This window comes from Heterodontus francisci, unplaced genomic scaffold (genome assembly GCF_036365525.1).
Source record: "Heterodontus francisci isolate sHetFra1 unplaced genomic scaffold, sHetFra1.hap1 HAP1_SCAFFOLD_86, whole genome shotgun sequence".
NCBI lineage: Eukaryota > Metazoa > Chordata > Chondrichthyes > Heterodontiformes > Heterodontidae > Heterodontus > Heterodontus francisci.
In genome coordinates, this window is record NW_027141093.1 from 2,233,631 (window position 1) to 2,258,140 (window position 24,510).

The 24,510-nt window shown below is 46.0% G+C and overlaps 1 non-coding gene across 1 annotated transcript; it reads right to left on the reverse strand.

Annotated features, from left to right (window-relative positions):
* Nucleotides 1-3,802: 3,802 nt before the first annotated feature.
* On the reverse strand, nucleotides 3,803-3,874 carry trnam-cau (transfer RNA methionine (anticodon CAU)). The gene has a single exon. It is a non-coding gene; the product is annotated as a tRNA-Met (tRNA).
* Between the last annotated feature and the right edge of the window lie 20,636 nt (nucleotides 3,875-24,510).

Below are 24,510 nucleotides of genomic sequence, written 5' to 3' on the forward strand. Positions count from 1 at the left end.
CGGTGACACGTGCTTATGAGGCTAGAAACAGAGAGCGAGTGCAGCTGAACACGTGGCTACAGAGCTGGTGTAGGAGGGAGGGCTTCAGTTATGTGGATCATTGGGATACCTTCTGGGGAAGGTGGGACCTGTACAAGAAGAACGGGTTGCATCTGAACTGGAGGGGCAGCAATATCCTGAGCGGGAGGTTTGCTAGAGCTCTTCGGGAGGGTTTAAACTAGTTTGGCAGGGGGATGGGAACAGAAGCTATGGATAAGTGGATGGGGTAGCTGTTGAACAGGCAGATACAGAGTGCAGAGAGTCTGTCAGAAAGGTTAGACAGTTGACAGGGCAAAGTTTCAGCCAGTATGATGGGTTGAAGTGTGTCTATTTTAATGCAAGAAGTGTCAGGAATAAGGTTGATGAACTTAGAGCATGAATCAGTACTTCGAGCTAGGATGTTGTGGCCATTACGGACACTTGGATATCACAGGGGCAGGAATGGATGTTGGATGTTCTGGGGTTTAGATGTTTCAAAAGGAATAGGGAGGGAGGTAAAAGAAGTGGGGGAGTGGCATTGTTAATCAGGGATAGTATCACAGCTGCAGAAAGGGAGGTCATCGAGGAGGGTTTGTCTACTGAGTCATTATGGGTGGAAGTCAGAAACAGGAAAGGAGCAGTCACTTTATTGGGAGTTTTCTATAGACCCCTCAATAGCAACAGAGACACGACGAACAGATTGGGAGGCAGATTTTGGAAAGGTGCAGAAGTAACAGGGTTATTGTCATGGGTGACTTCAACTTCCCTAATATTGATTGGAACCTCCTTAGTGCAAATAGTTTGGATGGAACAGTTTTTGTCAGGTGTGTCCAGGAAGGTTTCCTGACTCAATATGTAGATAAGCCGACTAGAGGGGAGGCTATGTTGGATTTGGTGCTTGGCAACGAACCAGGCCAGGTGGCAGATCTCTCTGTGGGAGAGCATTTCGGTGATAGTGATCACAACTCCCGGAACTTTACTATCGTCATGGAGAGGGACAGGAGCGGACGGGATGGGAAAATATTTAATTGGGGGAGGGGGAATTACAATGCTATTAGGCAGGAACTGGGGTGCATAAATTGGGAACAGATGTTCTCAGGGAAATGCACGACAGAAATGTGGAGGTTGTTTAGGGAGCACTTGCTGCGACTGCTGGATAGGTTTGTCCCGATGAGGCAAGGAAGGGATGGTCGGGTGAAGGAACCTTGGATGACAAGAAATGTGGAACAGCTAGTCAAGAGGAAGAAGGAAGCTTACTTAAGGTTGAGGAAGCAAGGATCAGACAGGGCTCTAGAGGGTTACAAGGTAGCCAGGAAGGAACTGAAGAATGGACTTAGGAGAGCTAGAAGGGGACATGAAAAAGTATTGGCGGGTAGGATTAAGGAAAATCCCAATGCGTTCTACACATCTGTAAGGAACAAGAGGATGGCCAGAGTGAGGGTAGGGCCGATCAGGGATAGTGGAGGGAACTTGTGCCTGGAGTCGGAGGAGGTGGGGGAGGTCCTAAATGAATACTTTGCTTCAGTATTCACTAGTGAGAGGGACCTGGTCGTTTGTGAGGACAGCGTGAAACAGGCTGATATGCTCAAACAGGTTGAAGTTAAGAGGGAGGATGTGCTGGAAATTTTGAAAGACATGAGGACAGATAAGTCCCTGGGGCCAGACGGGATATACCCAAGGATATTAAGGGAAGCGAGGGAAGAGATTGCCGCGCCTTTGGCGATGATCTTTGCGTCCTCACTGTCCACTGGAGTAGTGCCAGATGATTGGAGGGTGGCAAATGTTATTCCCTTGTTCAAGAAAGGGAATAGGGATAACCCTGGGAATTACAGACCAGTCAGTCTTACGTAGGTAGTGGGCACATTATTGGAGAGGATTCTGAGTGACAGGATTTATGATTAGTTCGAAAAGCAGAGTTTGATTAGAGACAGTCAGCATGGCTTTGTGAGGGGCAGGTCATGCCTCACAAGCCTTATTGAATTCTTTGAAGAAGTGACAAAACACATTGATGAAGGAAGAGCAGTGGATGTGGTGTATATGGATTTCAGCAAGGCGTTTGATAAGGTTCCCCATGGTAGGCTCATTCAGAAAGTAAGGAGGCATGGGATACAGGGAAAGTTGGCTGTCTGGATACAGAATTGGCTGGCCCATTGAAGACAGAGGGTGGTAGTAGATGGAAAGTATTCAGCCTGGAGCTCGGTGACCAGTGGTGTTCCACAGGGATCTGTTCTGGGACCTCTGCTCTTTGTGATTTTTATAAATGACTTGGATGAGGAAGTGGAAGTCTGGGTTAGCAGGTTTGCCGATGACACGAAGGTTGCTGGAGTTGTGGATAGTGTGGAAGGCTGTTGTAGGTTGCAACGGGACATTGACAGGATGCAGAGCTGGGCTGAGAAGTGGCAGATGGAGTTTAACCTGGAAAAGTGTGAAGTGATTCATTTTGGAAGGTCGAATTTGAATGCAGAATGCAGGCTGAAAGACAGGATTCTTGGTAGTGTGGAGGAACAGAGGGATCTTGGGGCCCATGTCCATAGATCGCTCAAAGTTGCCACCCAAGTTGATAGGGTTGTTAAGAAGGCATACGGTGTGTTGGCTTTCATTAACAGGGGGATTGAGTTTAAGAGCCGCGAGGTTATGCTGCAGCTCCATAAAGCCCTGGTTCAACCACACTTGGAATATTGTGTTCAGTTCTGGTCGTCTCATTATAGGAAGGATGTGGAAGCTTTAGAGAGGGTGCAGAGGAGATTTATCAGGATGCTGCCTGGACTGGAGGGTATGTCTTACGAAGAAAGATTGAGGGTGCTAGGGCTTTTCCCATTGGAACGAAGAAGGATGATAGGTGACTTGATAGAGGGGTACAAGATGATGAGAGGCATAGATAGAATGGATAGTCATAGACTTTTTCCCAGGGTGGAAAGGGCTATCACCAGGGGGCATAATTTTAAGGTGATAGAGGAAGGTTTCGGGGAGATGTCAGAGGTAGGTTCTTTACACAGAGAGTGGTGGGTGCGTGGAATGCACTGCCAGTGGTGGTAGTAGAAGCAGATACATTAGGGACATTTAAGCATCTCTTGGATAGGTACATGGATGATAGTAGAATGAAGGGTATGTAGGTAGTTTTGATCTTAGAGTAGGTTAAAGGTTCGGCACAACATCGTGGGCCGAAGGGCCTGTACTGTGCTGTACTGTTCTATGTTCTATAACACAGGTGTTGGGAGGCTCAGCCTGGCTACGCAATGTTACAAGGACGCTGAGTAACACCATCGACAACGGGACAGAGAGAAAAACACACAGAAAACTAATAGACTGTGAGGAAATAAAAGTGAGGGACGGAGAGAGAGAGACAGACAAAGAAACTGAGATGGAGAAACAAGGCATTTGTATGATTGTATTCTCCCTGTTGTCTAAAGGTATTTCCTGTTGTGTAAATATGTTTTCTGTTGTGTAAAGATGTACCCTGTTGTTGTGTAAAGGTTTTCCCTGTTATTGTTTTATTTTCTGTTACTGACCGTCTTCTCACTGTGACCATTTGTCCTGGTTTTATTGTGGCCAACATCACCATCTGGTGGTGGAGAGGAGGCTCTGCAGGAAGGGGTTGACAAAGTGGGAGAGACTCGGCTGTTCCGTGTTTGCAGCTTGTGTTCGTGTGAGCAAAAGTGATTTGTTACTGATTGATGTGTTCACTAGAAGGAGAAAGCTGATTGCAATCGAGCACATCTTGTTATTATGGGTAAAATACTTGATATTTTGAAAGTGAACTGTTTGTGTGACTACCAAACATAAATAGCAGAGAATGGTTTCGATCCATCGACCTCTGGGTTATGGGCCCAGCACGCTTCCGCTGCGCCACTCTGCTAACTGTTAGTTTAAATTTTAGCTGCCCGTTAGTGAAATATGTTCATTTCCCCAATGTTTTTATAAAAATAGGATTGCAGTCGGATTTCTCAAGAATCCCGGACTCAGCAACACACGTGCTGACGGACTCACCCTCACTGCACAATGACACAAGGACACAGAGTAACAGCACCGACAATGAGGCAGGCAGAGAAAGACACACAGAAAACCGGGCAGAGATCATTCGGACCCAGAAAGGAACAGACAGAGAAAGACACACAGAAAACCAGGAAGAGATCATTCGGACCCAGAAAGGAACAGACAGAGAAAGACACACAGAAAAGCAGGAAGAGATCATTCGGACCCAGAAAGGAACAGACAGAGAAAGACACACAGAAAAGCAGGAAGAGATCATTCGGACCCAGAAAGGAACAGACAGAGAAAGACACACAGAAAAGCAGGAAGAGATCATTCGGACCCAGAAAGGAACAGACAGAGAAAGACACACAGAAAACCAGGAAGAGATCATTCGGACCCAGAAAGGAACAGACAGAGAAAGACACACAGAAAACCAGGAAGAGATCATTCGGACCCAGAAAGGAACAGACAGAGAAAGACACACAGAAAAGCAGGAAGAGATCATTCGGACCCAGAAAGGAACAGACAGAGAAAGACACACAGAAAACCAGGAAGAGATTATCAGGACCCAGAAGGGAACAGACAGAGAAAGGTACTGAGCAAACCAGCAAGAGACAGCGAAAGACTGATGGTTTATGTAATTGTGTTCTCTGTTGTATAAAGATGTTCCCTGTGTTCTTTTAAAGATATTTCCTGCTGTGTAATATGTTCTCTGTTATTGTGTAAAATGGCTCCCTGTTGGGTGAAGATCTTCTCAGTTGTGCAAATATGATCCATCTTGTGTAAAAGTGTTCCCGGTTGTTTAAACATGGTCCCTGCTCTGTAATGTGCGGATGAGTCTGCACTAATGGAATTGCTACAGTATCTTCCAGTCTGATACTGTATGAGGGCTGGAATGTGATCCAATGCACAGTCTATACAAATTAAATTGCTATTGTATCTTTTATTTTCACAATCCGGGTGAGTTTTAAACTGAAATCTCAGTTTGTATCTCAGGTTATACTATCTTTCAGATTCTCTCAATCTGATATCGCACTTGAGATTTAGACTTAAGAAAGGATGTACTGGCATTGGAGGAGTTCAAAAGAGATTCACTCAGCTGATTCCTGAGATGAAGGGGTTGACTTATCAAGAACGGCTAAACAGGTTATTCATTCGTGTTTAGAAGAATGAGGGGTGATCTTTTTGAAACGTACAAGATTCTGAGGGGGCTTAACAGGGTGAAGAAGGGTCTCTGACCTGAAACATTAACTCTGCTTCTCTCTTCACAGATGCTGCCAGACCTGCTGAGTGTTTCCAGCATTTCTTTTTTTTATTAACAGGGTCGATGTTGAGAAAATGTTTCCACTAGTGGGGGAATCTCAAACTAGGCGACATAGTTACAGAATAAGGGGACACTCATTTAAAACTGAGATGCAAAGGAATTTCTTCTCTCAGAGGGTAGTGAATGTCTGGAATTCTCTACCCCAGACAGTATTGGAGGCTAAATCACTGAAAGTATTTAAGGAGGATGTAAATAGATTTTTGAAATTTTGGAGAGTTGAGGGCTATGAAGAGCTGGCATGAAAGAGGAGTTGAGGTCTGGGGCAGATCAGCCATGATCTTACTAAATGGCAGGGCAGGCTTGAAGGGCTGAATGGCCTACTCCTGCTCCTATTTCTTCTGTTCTTATGTTATGTTATATCTAATGTATATGTCAGGATGCACTATGGGAATTAATACTGAAACTTATAAACTCATAATGTGTGTAAATATTGGGCTGATATTTAACTTGAATCTCAGAGTACATTATTGTGGTTAATTCTGTAAGTTTGAAAAGGGAACTCTGTGCCATAATGAAAACAAGAAATACTCGAAATACTCAGCAGGTCTGGCAGCATCTGTACAGAGAGAAGCAAAGTTAACGTTTCAGGTCAGTGACCTTTCAGATGCTGCCAGACCTTTTGAAAGTCCATGTACACCACATCAACAGCATTGCCCTCATCATCCCTCTCTGTTACCTCATCAAAAAACTACAGCAGGACAGTTAAACATGATTTTCCCTTAAGAAATCCATGATGGCTTTCTTGAATTAACCCGCATTTGTCCATGGGACTATTAATTTTGTCCCGAATTATTCTTTCGAGAAGTTTTCCCACCTCCAAAATTGAACTGACTGGGGAGTGAAATGAGGTGAGTTGCTCGAACAGAGAGCCAGCACGGGTTCGACAGGCCGAATGGCCTCCTTCTGTGCTGTAGCCATTCTATGATTGTATGATTCTAGCAACAACTGTTGGTGGAGAGGCAGTGATGCAGGAATGGGTTAACAGAAAGGGGAAAGTCTGGGCTGGTGTGTGTTCGGGTTTGTGAATAAAGGTGATTTGGAACCTGTGTTCCAAATTGAAGTGTTTACTGGAAGGAAGAAGTTGATGTAAATAAAGAGTAAAACGTGTTAAGATGAAGTGTGGTGTCATTGTGGATAGCAGTAAATATAGTGCTGGTAAATTATTTGTGTTAATAAACTTCCACTGCACCCTCTGCTGCAGGCTGCTGTTTATATCCAGCTGTGTATTAGTGCTGTGTGTTAACTGGATAAATGTTTGTTTTAACGCTGTTTATAAAGCAATAGCATTGCACTCAAACAGTCCCTGACATAGCAACACACGTACAAAAGCAAAATACTGCGGATGCTGGAAATCTGAAATATAAACAGAAAATGCTTGAAATAATCAGCAGGTCTGGCAGTATCTGTGGAGAAAGAAACAAAGTTAATGTGAGCTAAGGAAACAGACCTGAACTGTTAACTGTTTCTCTCTGCACAGATGCTGCCAGACCTACTGAGCATTTCCAGCATTTTCTGTTTTTATTACAGCAACACAGGTGTTGGGAGGCTCAGCCTGGCTACACAATGTTACAAGGACGCTGAGTAACACCATCGACAACGGGACAGAGAGAAAAACACACAGAAAACCAAGAATAGACTGTGAGGAAGCAAAAGTGAGGGACAGAGAGAGAGACAACGAGACTGAGATGGAGAAACAAGGCATTTGTATGATTGTATTCTCCCTGTTGTCTAAAGGTATTTCCTGGTGTGTAAATATGTTTTCTGTTGTGTAAAGATGTAGCCTGTTGTTGTGTAAAGGTTTTCCCTGTTATTGTTTTATTTTCTGTTACTGACCGTCTCCTCACTGTGACCATTTGTCCTGGTTTTATTGTGGCCAACATCACCATCGGGTGGTGGAGAGGAGGCTCTGCAGGAAGGGGTTGACAAAGTGGGAAAGACTCGGCTGGTCCGTGTTTGCAGTTTGTGTTCGTGTGAGGAAAAGTGATTTTGTTGATGATTGATGTGTTCACTAGAAGGAAGAAGCTGATTGCAATAGAGTGCCTTTGGAAGCATCTTGTTATGATGGGTAAATACTTGATGTTTTGAAAGTGAACTGTTTGTGTTATTACCAAACATAAATAACAGAGAAAGGTTTCGATTCATCGACTTTTGGGTTATGGGCCCAGCGCGCTTCCGCTGCGCCACTCTGCTAACTGCTGTTTTAAATTTTAGCTGCCCATCAGTGAAATATGTTCATTTCCCCAATGTTTTTATAAAAACAGGATTGTAGGCAGGCAGAGAAAGACACACAGAAAACCAGGAAGATATTATCAGGATCCAGAAATGAACAGGCAGAGAAAGACACATAGAAAACCAGCAATTGAGTTTATCAGGACTCAAAAAGGAACAGACAGAGAAAGGTACTGAGCAAACCAGCAAGAGACAGCGAGAGACTGATGAACACCACTTGGAGGGAGCACTGAGGGTGGCAACGGCACAGAATGTTGTCTGGCTGGGGGATTTCAATGTCCATCACAATGAGTGGCTCGGTAGCACCACTCCTGACCATGCTGGCCGAGTCCCAATGGACATAGCTGCTCGATTGGGTCTGCAGTAGGTGGTGAGGGAACTAACAAGAGGGAAAAACATACTTGACCTCATCCTCACCAAACTGCCTGCCGCAGATGCATCAGTCCATGACAGTTTTGGTCGGAGTGACCACTGCACAGTCCTTGTGGAGATGATGTCCCGTCTTCACAGTGAGGATACCCTGAATTGTGTTGTGTGCCACTACCACTGTGCTAAATGGGATAGATTTTGAACAGATCGAGCAATGCGTAGCTGGGCATCCATGAGGTGCTGTGGACCATTAGCAGCGGCAGAATTGTACTCAACCCCAATCTGTCACCTCATGGCCCGGCATATTCCCCCACTCTAACATTACCAACAAGCTGGGGGATCAACCCTAATTCAATGAAGAGTGCAGCACCAGGCATCCCTTGAAATGAGGCGTCAGCCTGATGAAGCTGCAGCCCAGGACTACTTTCATGCCAAACAGCAGAAGCAGCATGTAATAGACAGGGCTAAGTGATCCCACAACCAACGGATCAGATCTACACCCTGCCACATCCAATGATGAATGGTGGTGGACAATTAAACAACCAACAGGAGGAGGTGGCTCCACAAATATCCCCAACCTCAATGATGGGGGAGCCCAGCACATCAGTGCAAAAGATAAGGATGAAGAATTTGAAACAATCTGCTGCCAGAAGTGCTGGGTTGATGATCCATCTCGGCCTCCTTCTCAAGTCCCCAGCATCACAGATGCCAGTCTTCAGCCAATTCGATTCACTCAACGTGATATCAAGAAACGACTGAAGGCACTGGATACAGCAAAGGCTACGGGCCCTGACAATATTCCGGCAATTGTACTGAAGACATATGCTCCAGAACTTGCCGCGCCCCGAGCCAAGCTGTTCCAGTACAGGTACAATACTGGCATCTACCCGGCAATGTGGAAAATTGCCCAGGTATGTCCTGTACACAAATAGCAGGACAAATCCAACCCAGCCAATTACTGCCTCATCAGTCTACTCTCAATCATCAGTATAGTGATGGAAGATGTCATCGACGGGGCACTTGCTTTGCAATAACCTGTTCAGTGACGCTCAGTTGGGTTCCGCCAGGGCCATTCAGCTCCTGACGTCATTACAGCCTTGGTTCAAACAAGGACAAAAGAGCTGAACTCAAGAGGTGCGGTGAGAGTGTCTGCCCTTGACATCAAGGTAGCATTTGACTGAGTATGGCATCAAGGAGCCAGAGCAAAACTGGAGTCAATGGGAATCAAGAGGAAAACTCTCCACTGGTTGGAATCGTACCTAGCACAAAGGAAAATGGTTGTGATTGTTGGAGGTCAATCATCTCAGCTCCAGGACATTACTGCTGGAGTTCCTCAGGGTAGTATCCTCGGCCCAACCTTCTTCACTACTTCATCAGTGACCTTCCTTTAATCATAAGGTCAGAAGTGGGGATGTTCACTGATGATTGCAAAATTTAGCACCATTCGCGACTCCTCAGATACTGAAGAGGTCCATGTAGAAATGCAGCAAGACCTGGACAATATCCAGGCTTGGGCTGATAAGTGGCAAGTAACATTCGCGCCACACAAGTGCCAGGCAATGACCATCTCGAACAAGAGAGAATCTAACGATCTCCCATTGACATTCAACGGCATTACGATCGCTGAATCCCCCACTATCAACTTCCCGGGGGTTCCCATTGACCAGAAACTGAACTGGAGTAGCCTTATAAATAGTGTGACGACATGAGCTGGTCAGAGGGTAGGAAGCATGCGGTGAGTAACTCACCTCCTGACTCCCCAAGCCTGTCCACCATTTACAAGGCACAAGTCTGGAGTGTGATGGAATACTATCCACTTGCCTGGATGGGTGCAGCTCCAACAACATTCAAGAAGCTCGACACCATCCAGGACAAAGCAACATGCTTGATTGGCACCCCATCCACAACATTCACTCCCTTCACCACTGACGAACAGTGGCAGCAGTGTGTACCATCTACAAGATGCACTGCAACAATGCACCAAGGCTAGTCAGGCAGCACCTTCCAAACCTACATCCTCTACTGCCTAGAAGGAGAAGGACAGCAGATGCATCGGAACACCACCACCTGAAAGTTCTCCTCCAAGCTACACATCATCCTGACTTGGAACTAAATCGCCATTCCTTCACTGTCGCTGGGTCAAAATCCTGGAACTCCCTTCCTAATAGCACTGTGGGTGTACCTACCCCACATGGACTGCAGTGGTTCAAGAAGGAAGCTCACCACCACCTTCTCATGGGCAATTAGGGATGGACTATAAATGCTGGCCTGGCTGGCGACGTCCACATCCCATGAAACAAATAATTAAATACAATAACAGCTCATCTCAATTCCTAGTATTTCTAAATCCCACCAGTCCAACATAAGCTGAACAATTATTGCATGTTGTGATTGACGGTCTGGTCTGTAAACTGCACTGTATCACAGATTGCTGACATTTGCTAACTGGAAGTGAGAACTGCAAAATCGGGACAGTAGTTCACATAGTCTGTCAGTGTGAAATAATCAGGCAATGTGAGGTAATAGAATTTGTCTGTAAATGTTACACTCATATTGCTTTATATTTTTATATTGAAAATAAAAGTAATCATTTCGTGAAAATAGTGACATGTTGTCCAAACTTTGGTAGCCAGTTGTTTTCGTCTTGCACTCAGCAGGGCAATCCACAAGAATACCAATTTAAAGGAAAACAACAACTTTCTTCTGTTTGAGAAGAGAGTGCTGATTGGTTGGCAAGTGAACTCTGATTGGTCGAGGCATTGCCATTCAGAATGCACCAGTTTATGGTAGCTGACAGATAACTGCCCAGCTTTGTTTGAAATTTAAACCAGGCAGCTTGACTCTGATTGGTCAAGGCATTGCCCTGTGGAATGAGCCAGTGAATGGCTGTCACTTATTTTGTTTAACTGAAACTGGCACAATATGTGTGCATGTTCTTTCTGCCTGCAAAGAACAGGGCCCTGTGTATTAATATATGTAGCTTACAGTACACACCAATGCACCACACTGCGAGCCCTACTGACAGTCTTAAATCAGTTGTCAGTGTAATTCTTAGCACACTGAGAATTATTTAGCAAATGTTGTCCTATTGTGGAATCACATCTCATGTTGGATACTGTGTTTTGAGTTTTGCAAGCACGGGTTGGTTGGGTAGGCCCCATTGCGAACAGCGGAAGGGACATGTTATTTGATACAATCCGCCAGTTTTGGGATGTACGATCTAGAAACCTAGCATCACACTGGTATTGAAATTCATATATCACGTTACTTATTTGTGTGATAGGCAGGACGTCTCTTTTGCTTGACAGCAGCATCCTGTTAGTGGCGAACACCACACTTGTTGCTCCTGCATAGTAACAGCAGGAAACAGCGAGCTTCACCTGTTACTCAAATACTGGGGATATATTACCTTTCCAGGGTAATTCGAGGAGACTGGGCACTTTTCAGGGCTCAAAATGAAGTCCTTCAGCCCGTTTATAAGTTTGTGTGATATACAGATAGAAATGATCTGATCAGTGTAGCCATTGTAATGCAGGATGTCTTTGATTTGCCCTATTTCAGCATCAAGCTGGCATGGTGAGCAAATGGCTCAGCCCTATTTACGAGGTTTTCGATAAGACTCCGTGGTTACGGAGGGAGGGAGAGAGGTGGTTACGGAGGGAGGGAGGTGGTTATGGAGGGAGGGAGGGAGGGAGGTGGTTACGGAGGGAGGAAGGAGGTTGGGACAGGTGAGAACACATAAGGATTTAGAAACAAGGATGAGTATTTTGAAATAAAAACAAGAAATGCTGGAACCACTCAGCAGGTCTGAGGATTTTGAGGTTGAGTTGTTGCTGGACCAGGAGCCAATGTCGGTCAGTGATTGGTTGCCGATAAGGCCAATCTTATAGCTCATGGAACTGTAAGAATCCCAACGCGTGCATTGACCTGGGAAGGTAGGTTTGCGATAGACCGTGGTAGAAAACCCCTTAGCAGATTTCTCAAGTAGTACATCAAGGAAAGGGAACTCATTTGACTGCTCCATTCCAAAGGTGAATTTGAGTGTAGGATGGAGCCCATGAAGACGTGCAAGGAAATTATTTCATGCAGCTGTGGATTCAAATATAGCAAACGTATCATCTCCATATTGGAAATATGCAAGAGGTCGGAGGTTAGGTGTCATTCCCTTAAAAACAGGTTTGTCATGGAATCCAACAAAGATGTTTGTGAGAGCTGGGCCTCGAGGCGATCCCATGGCAACACCAGCGATACATGGTGTCAATAAAACTGAACTCAACTGTGCAAGCTGCCGAGTTCATAAGTTCAATGAATACTGATTCACACAATGGTGACGGGTCTAGATCGCCATGATATAGCACTGCAGTGCAAATATCTATGGCTTCCTGAAGTGGTACATTGGTGAATCGGCTAGCAATGTCAGATGAACACATGGACACGGCATTGCTATCGATATGCAAGTCCTGTATGGTCTTCACAAATGTGAAGGAATCCTTCACTGTGTATGTGGAGAACTTGCTCAAAAACTGGTTGTAACAATTTGCCCAATCATTTGGCAAATTCATTTCAGGATACTATTTACATTACTTCAAATAAAGAAAACACAACGACACAAAGAATTGAGCACAACGCTGAAAGTTTCACAGCAAATAGTCAAATGGGAAAAGGATGAAATACAGAAAGAAAAAGCCTAAAATACTGAAAACACTCAGCCAGTCCGGAAACAACTGTGGAGAAGAGAAGCTCGGGATAGTGGTCCAGTTCTGTGACCCTTCTATGGACCTGAAAGATTGCTCCTACCTTCCTCTCTCCACAGATACTGCTGGAACTGCTGAGTGTTTCCAGAATCTTCTGTTATTATTCAGATTTCCAGTGTGCAGTATTTCTCTTTTTGAAAATAAAATATTCCCTGAGAGGAATGGAACTTTACATAAAAAATAGGAGTAAGCCATTCGGCCCATCGAAATAGCTCTGCCATTCAATAAGATCACAGCTGATCTCCTACATCAACTCCATCTTACCACACTAGCACAGATCCCTTGATTCCCTTAGTATCCAAAAACCTATCGATCTCTCTCTTGGATATACCCAATGATTGAGCATCCACAGCTCTAGAGTCATAGAGAGATACAGCACTGAAACAGGCCCTTCAGCCCACCGAGTCTGTGCCGACCAACAATCACCCATTTATACTAATACTACATTCATCCCATATTCCCGACCACATTCCCACCATTCTCCTACCACCTATCTACACTAGGGGCAATTTACAATGGCCAATTTACTCATCAACCTGCAAGTCTTTGGCTGTGGGAGGAAACTGGAGCACCCGGCGGAAACCCACGCGGTCACAGATAGAACTTGCAAACTCTGCACAGGCAATACCCTGAACGGAACCGAGGTCACTGGAGCTGTGAGGCCGCGGTGCTAACCACTGTGCGTAGAGAATTCCAAAGATTCACAATGCTTTGATTGAAAAAAAATTCTCCTCTTCTCAGTCCTAAATGATTGAGCCATTTATACTGAGACTGTGATCCCGAGTTCAAGATTCCCCAGCCAGAGGAAACATCCTCCCAGCATTTACCCTGTTAAATCCCTTAAGATTTTTAGGTGCCAGTAAGATTACCTCTCACTCTTCGAAATTCTGAGGAATATTTTTTTTTTATTTCCAAAATATACTTTATTCATAAAAATCTGTAAAAATTACATTGCAAACAGTTTCCAAACAGCACCAAAAAATACAAACATTGCAAGGGAGATCAGTTTCCTTCAATACTGTCATGTGTTTCTTCACAACCCTTCCGTTTCACAATTGTCATGCCAATTACAGTTTTACATTTACAGCAAATTAAAATATTAACGATACAGTTCGAGGGGTTTTTCATGGATCCAGCGCCTCAGTTCAGCTTGGTGGGGGGGACCTTACATTGTGGTCTTTGCCCATTGAGCCTTTGCTGCGGCTGCCCCAAGCTTTAGTGCGTCCCTCAGCACGTAGTCCTGGACCTTGGAATGTGCCAGTCCGCAACATTCGGTGGTGGACAACTCTTTGCGCTGGAAGACCAGCAAGTTTCGGGCAGACCAAAGGGCGTCTTTCACCGAATTGATAGTCCTCCAGCAGCAGTTGATGCTTGTCTCAGTGTGCGTCCCTGGGAACAGCCCGTTGAGCACAGACTCCTGTGTTACAGAGCTGCTTGGGATGAACCTCGACAAAAACCACTGCATCTCTTTCCACACCTGCTTTGCGAAAAAAGATTCCAGGAGGAGGTGGGCGACCGTCTCTTCCCCAACACAGCCACCGCGGCGGCACTGTGCGGAGGGGGCGAGACGTCGGGTGTGCATGAAGGATCTGATGAGGAGGGCGGAGGGCCCTTCTCACCACCAGCCAAGCTACGTCTTGGTGCTTGTTTGAAAGTTCTGGTGATGAGGCATTCCGCCAAATGACTTTGACAGTCTGCTCAGGGAACCATGCGACAGGATCCACCGTCTCCTTTTCCCGTAGGGCCTTGAGGACATTCCGTGCAGACCACTGCCTGATGGACCGGTGGTCAAAGGTGTTATCCCGCAGAAACTGCTCCACGAAGGATAGGTGGTATGGCACGGTCCAACTGCATGGAGCGTTCCGCGGCAATGTGGCCAAGCCCATCCTTCACAACACCAGGGACAGATAGAACCTCAGCACGTAGTGACACTTGGAGTTTGCGTACTGGGGATCTACACACAGCTTGATGCAGCCGCACACAAAGGTGGTCATCAGGATGAGAGCCACGTTGGGTACATTTTTCCCGCCCTTGTCCAGAGATTTGAACATCGTGTGCCTCCGGACCCGGTCCATTTTAGATCCCCAGATGAAGCAGAAAATGGCTCGGGTGACTGCCACAGCGCAGGAGTGGGGTATGGGCCAGACCTGCGCCATGTAGAGCAACAACGTGAGCGCCTCGCACCTGATGACCAGGTTCTTACCCACAATGGAGAGAGATCGCTGCCCCCACATACCCAACTTTTGTCGTACCTTGGCTACTCGCTCCTCCCATGTTTTGGTGCATGCCCCGGCCCTTCCGAACCATATCCCCAGCACCTTCAGGTAGTCTGACCTGACGGTGAAGGGGACAAAGGATTGGTCAGCCCAGTTCCCAAAGAACATGGCCTCGCTCTTGCCGTGGTTAACTTTGGCTCCCGAGGCCAGTTCGAATTGCTCGCAGATGCTCATCAGTCTGCGCACGGACAGCGGATCCGAGCAGAAGACGGCAACATCATCCATGTACAGGGAGGTTTTCACCTGAGTGCCTCCGCTGCCTGGGATTGTCAACCCTCTTATGCTCGCATCCTTCCTAATAGACTCAGCAAAGTGTTCAATAAAGCAAACAAACAAGACCGGGGAGAGAGGACAGCCCTGTCTGACTCCAGATTTGATCGGGAAACTTTCCGATTCCCACCCGTTGATTGAGACTGCGCTACTGATGTTTGTGTAGAGCAGTTTGATCCAATTGCAGATTCCCTCCCCAAACCCCATTTTGGAAAGCACGTCCATCATGTCGGTGTGCGATATCCTGTCAAAAGCCTTCTCCTGGTCCGGGCTGATGAGGCAGGTGTCCACCCTTCTGTCCCGTGCGTAGGCGATCGTATCCCTGAGTAGTGCGAGACTATCAGAGATCTTCCTGCCGGGTACAGTACAGGTCTGATCGGGGTGAATCACCAACTCCAGAGCAGACTTGACTCGACTGGCTATGACTTTGGACAGAATCTTGTAGTCAACATTAAGCAGTGAGATGGGCCGCCAATTTCTGATTTGTGCCCTCTCCCCCTTCCGCTTGTAAATGAGGGTGATGATGCCTTTCCTCATGGATTCTGACATGCTGCCGGCCAGGAGCATACTCTCGTATACTTCCAGCAGGTCCGGGCCGACCCAGTCCCACAGGGCCGAGTACGAGGAATATCGGCCTTGTCGACGCAATCTCTTCTCAAAGGACAATTCCCTCATCCCAGGAAGCAATCGAGTGACACTTTGTTAAACTTCCTTTAAGGCAAGTATGTCCTTCGTTAGGTAAGGGGAACCAAAACTGTGCACAGTGCTCCAGGTGTGATCTCACCAAGGCTCTGTCTAATTGTAGTCAAACTTCTTTATTCTTCTAAAAACTCTTCACAATGTTGAACAAAACTATTAACTACCTCACTAACATCTCTGCTCGAAGAAGAAGGACCCCAGCTTCACACACCCCAGACCCCTATTCTTTCCACATTAGCTGAATTCATGCATCTCTGATACCATTCTAGCAAATCTCCTCTGTGCCCTCTCTGAGGCCTTGACATTCCTGCTAAAGTGTGGAACATGGAATTAGACACAATGCTCGAGCTGAGGCCTATAACCAGTGAGATTTATAAAGGTTCAGCCTCAATTCCTTGTCTGTGTCCCGTACTCCCATTTCTGGTTTCTGACTCAAAGTCGGCTCAAAGCTGTTGAAACTGCCTGAAGAAACATTTCCACCCAACAAAGCGCTCGGAATGTGAGAAGGGACAAATTGAATGACCAAGTACATCAACTCCAAGTAAAACTCCACCATGTAGTGAAAACACTCGAAACACAACGGCTCTTTTAAGAGCCACCCACAATCTCTCTGAAAAAGCTGCACCAACATCTCTCCAGAATTGGATTATTTAATTGGTTTTAATGATAAGTAACTCTCTTGAACTTTGTCTATGTTTTCTGTTTCAATCTGGTTTGGAGATTCTGGGAAGATGAGTTTCACTGCCTGGGAGGATCTTTGTGGTTTTCCTGCAGAATGCAGCATCAGTGAAGCGGCCACTTGCACTGAGCAGGTCAAGCACAAGATGTAACCATGTGGTGTCCGCTCTGAAACTGGAGGGCTGCATTCCCTGTGGATTCGGCAGTCGAAAAACTCGACCGTTTCTCTCAAACACAAAACAAAGTCTCTTTTCAGAGTCACCCACCGCCTCATAGGGACAGCAGTGACCTGGGAACGGGAGCTGGGGTGTGTTTTATGCCGGAAATAACAGTTAATGATTTGTGTTGTGCTCTCGTTATATTCCAATCTCTGAATTGAGCCTTTCCACCGCACCAGGGTTATGGGGAGAGTTTTCATCGTTTCTTTTCCAAACGTACAGACGATGTTATAAAGTTGCTGATTTACCCAGATGGCGGATTCTCCCCTCACAGTGAAAAGTAACATCACACCTTCACATCTGCCCATTGTTTTATAATTGAATAATTAGTCAAATGGAATTATTTGTGATGTTATGTCCCCCGAGACGGTGTTTCCTGCAGTGAAACTGATCAGTTTCAGCTCAGTCATTTAGGGACCTGGAATTCCTGCAGTTTGAACCTGCTGTAACCCCAGCCCACTTCTGATTGGTCACCCTCTTCTCATAAAGTCAGTGACAGCACTTTTTCTTTATTTCCAAAATATACTTTATTCATAAAAATCTGCAAAAATTACATTGCCAAACAGTTTCAAACAGCACCAAAAAATAGAAACATTGCAAGGGAGATCAGTTTCCTTCTATACTATCATGAGTTTCTTCACAACCCTTCCATTTCACTATTGTCATGCCAATTACAGTTTCACATTTACAGCAAATGAAAATATCAACGATACAGTTCGAGGGGTTTCCCATGGATCCAGCCCCTCAGTTCAGCTTGGTGGGGGTCCTTACACTGTGGTCTTTCCCCATTGAGCCTTTGCTGCGGCTGCCCCAAGCTTTAGTGTGTTCCTCAGCACGTAGTCCTGGACCTTGGAATGTGCCAGTCTGCAACATTCGGTGGTGGACAACTCTTTGCGCTGGAAGACCAGCAAGTTTCGGGCAGACCAAAGGGCGTCTTTCACCGAATTGATAGTCCTCCAGCAGCAGTTGATGTTTGTCTCGGTGTGCGTCCCTGGGAACAGCCCGTAGAGCACAGACTTCTGTGTTACAGAGCTGCTTGGATGAACCTCGACAAAAACCACTGCATCTCTTTCCACATGAGGCGGCCATTCGCCCCATCAAGTCCATGTCGGGTTTCCAATCTGTTCAGTCCCTGACTCGATCCCCAAAGCCCTGCATAACCCCTTTGGGTCAAAATGACCTTGGCAGAATTCGAACCTACAATCTTCCGATAACCTCATAAAATACACTGAAGTTAAACGCCTTATTCATTAGGCCACACGGCCATTAGATAAAACGAATGATCCAATCGGAGAACCTCGAAGCACAAAATACAAAAATTCATTGGCTGAACCTGTCAACCTGGCAGAATATTTGAATTCGTGAAAGCTGCCAATTTCACTGTGGAAAAGAAGTGATCGACTGGAAAAGTACATAAAAATCTATTTTCCCGTCACGCTTTAAAAAAACGCTTTTAAAACACAATTTTGCTTTTACCGACTCAAATTGCTGGTGCTATTTTATGAACAGCTTTATTTTGCCAATTTTTGTCAACTTCTTATCCGTAACTGACAGGAAAAGACTCCGTTCAGCAATCTTTCACGTGAAAAATAACTCAAACTCGGTGTGGAAGTAATAAATTACAGACTATTGGTAATTCCCCTTCACACAGGCTTCAGGGGGACAGTGAGAAGCCACTGAAATAGTTGCTTCATTCTTTTAAAGGTTCCCAATCTGTCCTGTTACTGACATGTTGGAATCAGATTTGTATTTAACAAGATATTTCTGTGAAAACAAAATCCTCAACGGACCAGCTGGGAATCTGGGAATCACTGTAGTAAAATAAAAGGCTTTTGATTGAGAAGACGGGACCTTCTCACCAGCAGCCGGGTTACATTCCCCTCACATCCTTACACAGTGAGCAGCTCTTTCCCTCTAGAAATAGACAGCAGCAGTTGGAAGTTCAGTGAAAGGATCAGTTCATTGAGACAAGTTTCTGACTGACAGGTGGGGCTGAATATTAATACAAGTAGGTCCTGGAATGGGAAACAAGTGTCCAGAGTGGGGTCTGAAATCAGGACAGGGAAATGGCCAGCACTGACACAGATCATTTCATTATTACATTGATATCTGACTGTGTCTAAGGAGAAGCGAGTTAAACACATGATGGTGAAAGGAATGGAAGATGACGCTGGTTGTTCTAGATGAGGAAGGATAGACAGAGGTGTGGGTACAGCAGACTTCAGACAGTAATCAGCCCTTTCAGATACTGTGGGTGGATCTGAAAAGAGCCTTTGGGTATTTGATAAAATCCTGGCAGATTGACTTGGTTTTGGTGCCCGGAGCGCTGGTTTTCTTGGGCAGCAACACGGCCTGGATATTCGGCAGCACCCTGTCCTCAGTGTCCTGGAATCAAAAGCAAGTGTCCAGAGTGGGGCCTGAAATCAGGATGGGGGTAAAAGCTCTTTGTTTAAAAACCCTCAAATAGCTGCCTTGTAATTGGTCAGGTTACTAATGTTTTAGTTTGTGTAATTTATAATAATTACTAATTAGAAAGTGCTGTTTGGACAGAGTGTAAAGCTGTGAGTTGATGTGTGAGGGACTTCACTGACTAGGGGAAGGAGGTGCTGTTTGGTCTCTTTTCTTTTCTGCTTTTTCAGCCTCCATGGTACAGGGGAAGAAGCTGATTGGTGAGTAACTGGTAAATTAATCTACTTATTACACTTATTACACGAGCAATAATGAGTTTGTAAAGCTAAGTTATGGCAGGGCAGCTCGGCCAAGTGGAATGTGCCTCCTGTGGTATGTGGGAAGTCATGGATGCACCATGTGTCCTTGACAAACACATCTGCAGGAAGTGTCACCAGCTGCAGAAGCTTGAGCTCCAGGTTTCAGAACTCGAGCAGCAACTGGAGTCAGTGTTGTGCATCCGCAAGGCAGAGAACTACGTGGATAGGACTTTTCAGCAGGTTGTCACCTCGGAGTTGAAGAGAGCACACGCTGAGAGGGATTGGGAGTTTGCCAGACAGACAAGATAGTCAAGGCAGGTAGTGCAGGAGTCCCTGGAGGGCATCCCACTTTCTAACTGGTATTCAGTTCTGAGTACTGATGGGAGATGGGTTCATCTGGAGAGTGCAGTGAGAGTCATGACCAGAACTCCATGGGTGGCTCAGCTGTGCAGGGAGGGAGGAGAAAATACAAGCGAGCAATACTGGTAGGGGATTGTATAGTTCGGGGAACAGATAGGTATTTCAGTGCTCGCAAACCAGGTTTCCTCCTTGGTGCAAGGATCATGGATATCACTGAGTGGCTACAGAGCATTCTGGAGGGCAAGGATGCACAGCCAGAGGTCGTGGTCCACATTGGTACCAACGATATAGGAAGAAAGAGGGATGAGATCCTTCAGGCTGAGTTTAGGGAGTTAGGAAAGAGATTAACAAACAGGACCTCAAAGGTAGTAATCTCCAAATTACTCCCAAGGCCACATGCTAGTGAGTATAGAAATAGGAGAATACACCAGATGAATGCATGGCTGTAGAGATGGTGCAGGAAGGAGGGCTTCCGATTTCTGGGGCATTGGGACCACTTCTGGGGAAGGTAGGACCTATATAAGTCGAACGGTCTACACCTGAACAGGACCGGGATGAATATCCTTGCAGGTGCTGTTGGGGATTGTTTAAACTAATTTGGCAGCTTGATGGGAACCTGAGGGCAGTTTCAGACAGGGCAATTTCAGGGCAGGGAACGGGAGGCAGAAAATTAGCGAATGACTCTGAAAGACAGAAGAAGCAAAGTTTCAAAAGTGTGCAGCAGAGGAATTTGGCAGTGTTAAAGGATATGTATTTATTTAAAGAGGCAACTTGATTGAAACATATCAGATCCTGAGGAGTCTTGAGAGGGTGGATGTGGAAAGGATGTTTCCCCTTGTGGGAGAATCTGGAATTAGGGGTCACTGTTAAAAATTAAGAGGTCACCCATTTAAGACAGAGATGAGGAGAATTTTTTTTCCCTCAGAGGGTGGTGAGTTTTTGGAACTCTCTTCCTCAATAGGCGGTGGAAGCAGAGACTTTGAATATTTTTAAGGCAGAGGGACATCGATTCTTGATAAGCAAAGGGGTGAAAGGTTATCGGGGGTAGGCGGGAATGTGGAGTAATCAGTTCAGCCGTGAACTTATTGAATGGGGAAGCAGGGTCTAGGGGTCGAATGGCCTACTCCTGCTCCTAATTTTTATACGTGTATGTATATTCATATAGTAAATAAAGCTGATGAGCTGAGGGCACAGATAGACACATAGAACAATACAGCACAGGAACAGGCCATTCGGCCCTCCAAGCCTGCGCTGATAAAGTAACATCACACTTTTTATTTTTATTTGGAGATACAGCACTGAAACAGGCCCTTTGGCCCACTGAGTATGTGCTGACCAACAACCACCCATTTATACTAACCCTACAGTAATCCCATATTCCCGACCACCTACTTACACTAGGTGCAATTTACAATGGCCAATTTACCTATCAACCTGCAAGTCTTTGGCTGTGGGAGGAAACCGGAGCACCCGACGAAAACCCACAGGGAGAACTTGCAAACTCCACACAGGCAGTACCCAGAATCGAACCCGGGTTCCTGGAGCTGTGGTGCTAACCACTGCGCCATTGTGCCCACACATGGTAACACAATATCATTGCAATAAGGGAAACTTGGCTTCAAGCGGGCAAGAATGGCAGCTCAACATCTCTGGGTATAGAGTTTTCATGTGGCATAGGGATAAAAAAAGGTGGGAGTGTAGCATTATTAGTTAAGGAAGGCATACAGCTTTGAGGAGGGATTATATGTTAAATGAATCATCAAATGAGGCCATATGGGTGGAGCTCAGAAATAAAAAAGGTGCAGCCACACTACTAGGAGTGTACTGTAGACCCCCAAATAGTGAGAGAGAGATAGAAGAAGAAATATGTAGGCAAATTTCTGAGTGCAAAACTATAGGGAAATAATAGTTGGGGATTTCAACTATCCCAATATCAACTGGGGTACAAACAGTGTGAAGGGCACAGAGGGCACAAAATTCCTGAACTGCATTCAAGAGAACTTTAATAGCCAGCACATCACAAGCCCAATGAGAGGAGGCACAATTCTACATGTAGTCTTCAGTAATGAAGCTGGGCAAGTAGCAGTGGGTGACCATTTTGGAGATAGCTTTTTTTATTCATTCATGGGATTTTGGGCATCGCTGGCCAGGTCAGCATTTATTACCCATCCCTAATTGCCCTTGGGAAGGTGGTGGTGAGCTGCCTTCTTGAACCGCTGCAGTCCATTTGGGATAGGTGCACCCACACTGCTATTCAGAATGGAGTTCCAGGATTTTGACCCAGTGACAGTGAAGGATCAGCGATATAGTTCCAAGTCAGGATGGTGTGTGTCATGGTGGGGAACTTGCAGGTGGTGGTGTTCCCATGCATTTTCTGCCCTTGTACTTCTAGTTGGCAGAGGTCACAGGTTTGGAAGGTGCTGTTCAAGGAGCCTTGGTGCATTGCTGCAGTGCATCTTGTAGATGGTACACACTGCTGCCACTGTGCGTCGGTGGTGGAGGGAGTGAATGTTTGTAGATGGGGTGCCAATCAAGTGGGCTGCATTGTCCTGGATGGTGTTGAGCTTCTTGAGTGTTGTTGGAGCTGCACCTATCCAGGCAAGTGGAGACTATTCCAACACACTCCTGACTTGTGCCTTGTAGATGGTGGACAGGCTTTGGGGAGTCAGGAGGTGAGTTACTCGCCTCAGGATTCCTAGCCTCAGACCTGCTCTTGTAGCCACGGTATTTATATGGCTACTCCAGTTCAGCTTCTGGCCAATGGTGCCCCTAGGATGTTGATAGTGGGGGATTCAGCAATGGTAATGCCATTGAATGTCAAGGGGAGTTAGTTCGATTCTCTCTTGTTGGTGATGGTCAATGCCTGGCACTTGTGCGGCCCGAATGTTACTTGCCGCTTTTCAGCCCAATCCTGGATATTGTCCATGTCTTGCTGCATTTCGACACAGAAATGCTTCAGTATCTGAGGAGTCATGAATGGTACTGAACATTGTGCAATCATCAGCGAACATCCCCACTTCTGACCTTATGATTGAAGGAAGGTCATTGATGAAGCAGCTGAAGATGGTTGGGCCGAGGACATTACCCTGAGGAGCGCCTGCAGTGATGTCCTGGAGCTCAGATGATTGACCTCCAACAACCACAACCATCTTCCTTTGCGCAAGGTATGACTCCAGCCAGTGGAGGGTTTTCCCATTGACCTCAGTTTTGCTCGGGCTCCTTGATGCCATACTCGGTCAAATACTGCCTTGATGTCAAAGGCAATCACTCACACCTCACCTCTTTTGTCCATGTTTGAACCAAGGCTGTCATGAGGTCAGGAGCTGAGTGGCCCTGGCAGAACCCAAACTGAGTGTCACTGAGGCAGGTTATTGCTAAGCAAGTGCCGCTTGATGGCACCTTCCATCATTTTACTGATGATTGAGAGTAGACTTATGGGGCCGAAAGTGATGGAAGGTGTCATCAACATTGCCATCAAGCAGCACTAGCAGATATGTCCTTTAGGATTCGGCCAGTAGAGATGCTCCCGAGCCACTCTTGGTGATGGACATTGAAGTCCCCCACCCAGAGTACATTCTGTGCTCTTGCCACCCTCAGTGCTTCCTCCAAGTGCTGTTCAACATGGAGGAGTACTGACTCATCAGCTGAGGGAGGGCAGTAGGTGATAATCAGCAGGAGGTTTCTTTGTCCATTGTTTGATCTGATGCCATGAGACCTCATGGGGTCCAGAGTCGATGTTGAGGACTTCCAGGGCAATTCCCTCTCTACTGTACCGACACCTCTGGTGAGTCTATCCTGCACGTGGGACAGGACGTACCCAGGGATGGTGATGGCAGTGTCTGCGACATTGCCTGTTAGGTATGATTCTGTGAGTATGACTATGTCAGGCTGTTGCTCTCCCAACTTAACACAAGCCACCAGATGTTACTAAGGAGGACTTTGCAGGGTCGACAGCGCTGGGTTTGCCATTGTCATTTCTGGTGCCCAGGTCGACGCCGGGAGGTCCGTCTACTTTCATTCCTTTTTATTGACTTCGCAGTGTTTAGTTTCAACTGAGTGGCTCGCTCGGCCATTTCAGAGGGCATGTAAGAGTCAACCACATTGCTGTGGGTCTGCAGTCACATGCAGGCCAGACAAGAACAGCAGATTTCCTTCCCGAAAGGGCATTAGTAAACCAGATGGGTTTTTACAACCATCAACAATGGTTTCATGGCCATCATTAGACTTGCTTTTTAATTGCAGATGTATTATTTGGATTTACATTTCAATGGTGGGATTTGAACCCACGTCCCCTGAGCAATACCCTAGGTGTCTGGGTTACTAATCCACTGACAAGTCCACTGACAAGACCACTACGCCACCACCACCCCTAGTGACCATACTGCAATTAGTTTTGGCATAATCATGTAAAAGGACAAAGATACAACAGAAGTAAAAGTTCTAAATAGGGGGAAGGCAAATTTTACAAAACTGAGAGGTGACTTGGTGGATGTGGACTGGATACAACTACTTGAAGGAAACCCCAAAGATGTTCTGTCAGTACATTAAGAGCAAGAGGATCACTAAGGAAAGGGTACGGCCTATCAGAGATGTACAAGGGAACGTATGAGTGGATGCAGAAGATGTGTGTGGGGT